Genomic DNA, 2,904 nt, shown 5'->3' with positions numbered 1-2,904 from the left:
ACAAAGCTCTAATATTTTTTAATATTTGTGTTTATCCTTTTAGTGATGGTTTTCCCTTTAAGTTTTTTTCTTTTATTCAATAGCTTAGTACCTTTGGCGATATCACTTAGTGCCTTGCGGGGGGAGGAGCTATTTATTTATTCTGTGTTTGTTTTTGTAAGTAGTATATGTTCGTAAGTGTAATGTAGCTTCTCAAATCATATATATAAAAAAAAATATATATATATTCGTCCACCCCGCCCCAGCCCTTGTATGCGTAAAAAAATTAATGGCCCAATGAAGGATCCTACTCAAGACCACTCAAGCGTTGTCATGGCAAATGTCTCCCTGATAATTCTACTAAAGTCTGGTAAACATTGATTAAATAATGTAGATGAGACTGGATATTTGATACGTTATCCTGGTGTGTCCATCAGCAATGTGGATATCCTAGACTCCCCAATTGCCAATTTTCCCCTTGGGTATGGTTTGAAACACTCCACCATAGTCAATTTCCAATTGTGAATATTAATACTTTATTTTCTCTACTTATTTTCGATGTTAGGCTAGGCTTACAAATAGATGCATCTGTCGATGCAATTAACAAAGGACAAACATGGAAATATCGTGTTGAACGCAAAAAATAATGTTTCTCAGGTAAATTATGGCATGTCTCAATAACTGAAAATTACCATAATTTCTAGATTACATTAGCCGACAGAAAACGACCAAACAAATGACTGAACATAAAGGGCACTATGATGAAGTTTCTAACCTGATGTCTAACCTAATTGTTTTTTCGCTGATTTTCGTGGAAAAAGGGAAATGACGTCATAATCGATGACGTCATAAAAACTTGCCTCAAAAGTCTCAATGTCTGGGGACAGTAAGACAATTCTTCATTAACTTGGTCCTTCTTACGTTCGTACATTAGGGGTCTTGAGTACCCGATATACTAAAGTTACGTAATCCTATTGCGAAATTACTTTCATATAACCCTTTTTCAGGAGGGCTTTGATTATTTTTTAGGTTGGCGAGGGAGCTGAGTAGACCCTTTCTCGTCTGAATTGGCAAAAAAAGACAAATTTAATAATGACTTTATGTTTCTTTTAGATCCTTGTGCAAATGAAAAGTTTGACAAACGACCAGAATGAAGATTCTCGCAACTGTATGAGTATTATCAATCTCAAGCTCAGGAATTTTGATTCTCAAACCGGGGGCAATGGTTTAACCAACTTGTAATCTTGTAATCCTGGATTTGCTGAAATGTCCACCCTTATAGTGAGTGCATTTCAGCTATCTTGAAAAACATACCCTTGACCGCCGCACATACCTGTCAGAAAATTTGCCTGACTGCCCCCTCCCCTGGATTCTTAATCGTTATTTCATTTTTCTGAGTAATTTCATCAGAACATCACATCTTTTCAATCCGGTCAACACTTTACTTTCTCGTCTGGATTGGCAAAAAAAGAGATAAAGTTAATAATGTCTTTATATTTCTTTTAGATCATTGCGGATGAAAAGTTTGAAAAGACATACTACCAGAATGAAGATTCCCACAACCGTATGGATATTAACAGTCTAAAACTCAGGAATTTTGAAACATTTTCATTTGAGGTAAAATTTAATTCTGAGTAACTTCATCAGGTCATCACATCTTTTCAATCCGGTCAACACTGTACTTTAACGCCAGTCCCTTTTAAGCCGGCCCCTTATCTGCTTCTGCAAAACTTTGAGTTTACGCCAACTTGAGGGCCGTTGAGGGCTTGATTCCTTGAAAAGTAATATAACTCGAAGCAATTTCACACTAACGAGGAAAACTTATTTCTGGCACACGCGATATTCATATAAAAGTCAACCAGCTATACAGAGTATCCCGAAAAAGTCATATGGCAGGACACGATAAGAAGTAGGAACATTTTAGTGTGTATATGTTTTTCTTTCGGGGCACACTGTATACAAAGTAAGTTTAGCTGCACACAGGGTTTGAAGGTTATCATCTCCCTCTTTAGTAACTTCCACAAGTTCTTTAAATGAAACATTATACTCTCTTTTTGGAAACTATGATATTCACATTGGAAAACGTGAGTTTTGGAAGCTTGTTTGTCACTGTGTCTCTCAGCTCGTCGCCGAAATAGAAATAAAATTGACTTTATATGTACACCGTTTTCATCCACCTCCTGTATCTATCGTATTTGCCAGGTGTGATCGATCATTTCGGTGGGCACTAAACCAATAAGCTGATAGTTTGCATTATCGGCAATCCAAAAAATATCTGCAATCTGATTGGTTAAAAAGAGTACAATATATCTTGTTTTTACGTGTACAAAATATAAATTGAAGAAAAGATATTGTTGCATTGTATCGGTAGAAGCAAACTAACGTCACTTTGCTACAAAAATATCCTGCGCTTTTTTTTCTCATAAAAAGTAAATTTTTTGGGTCACCGATAAACCAGTTATCAGACATTTGCTCGTACAATATGGAAATGTTTCACTCGTTCCGAATTTTCCGTATATTTTTCTCGCCTAAAGGCTCGGAAAATATTGTACGGAAAAAATCTCGGAACTCCTCAGGTAAATTAATGCGTGTGCAAATTTTTGTTAATCTTTCGGAGGTAATTCCACCCCTCCTAGCATAATAAATTATACCTTTAAAGAAGCGCATTACGATGTATAACATGAAAATCGGTGTTACTTAAATTTAGGTTTTGCCAATTTTGCGAAAAACCGCAAAAACCAAAAAATGCTGGCGTCAGCAAAACTTGTTCTTTAAATAATTCCAGTTTGGCTAATGGTATGAACATGAAATTTGGACCAAAGTTGCAACTTAAAAACATATTCCGACTATAAATTTGAATATAAATAAAATCATATATAAAACACTCCTATAACAATCATATAACTTCGGAGGCTTTCCCGGCAC

The 2,904-nt window shown here is 35.7% G+C and overlaps 1 long non-coding RNA gene across 1 annotated transcript; it reads left to right on the top strand.

Annotated features, from left to right (window-relative positions):
• Positions 1-548: 548 nt before the first annotated feature.
• On the top strand, positions 549-1,590 carry LOC136816566 (uncharacterized). The gene is made up of 3 exons (XR_010847938.1): positions 549-636; positions 1,093-1,260; positions 1,486-1,590. It is a non-coding gene; the product is annotated as an uncharacterized lncRNA (long non-coding RNA).
• The last annotated feature ends 1,314 nt before the right edge of the window (positions 1,591-2,904 follow it).

The sequence above is a fragment of the Clytia hemisphaerica genome, unplaced genomic scaffold, assembly GCF_902728285.1.
Source record: "Clytia hemisphaerica strain Z4C2 unplaced genomic scaffold, Clytia hemisphaerica genome assembly, whole genome shotgun sequence".
Classification (NCBI taxonomy): Eukaryota; Metazoa; Cnidaria; class Hydrozoa; order Leptothecata; family Clytiidae; genus Clytia; species Clytia hemisphaerica.
Note: the sequence above shows the minus strand (reverse complement) of the source record. Positions and strands in the feature narration are given on the sequence as shown.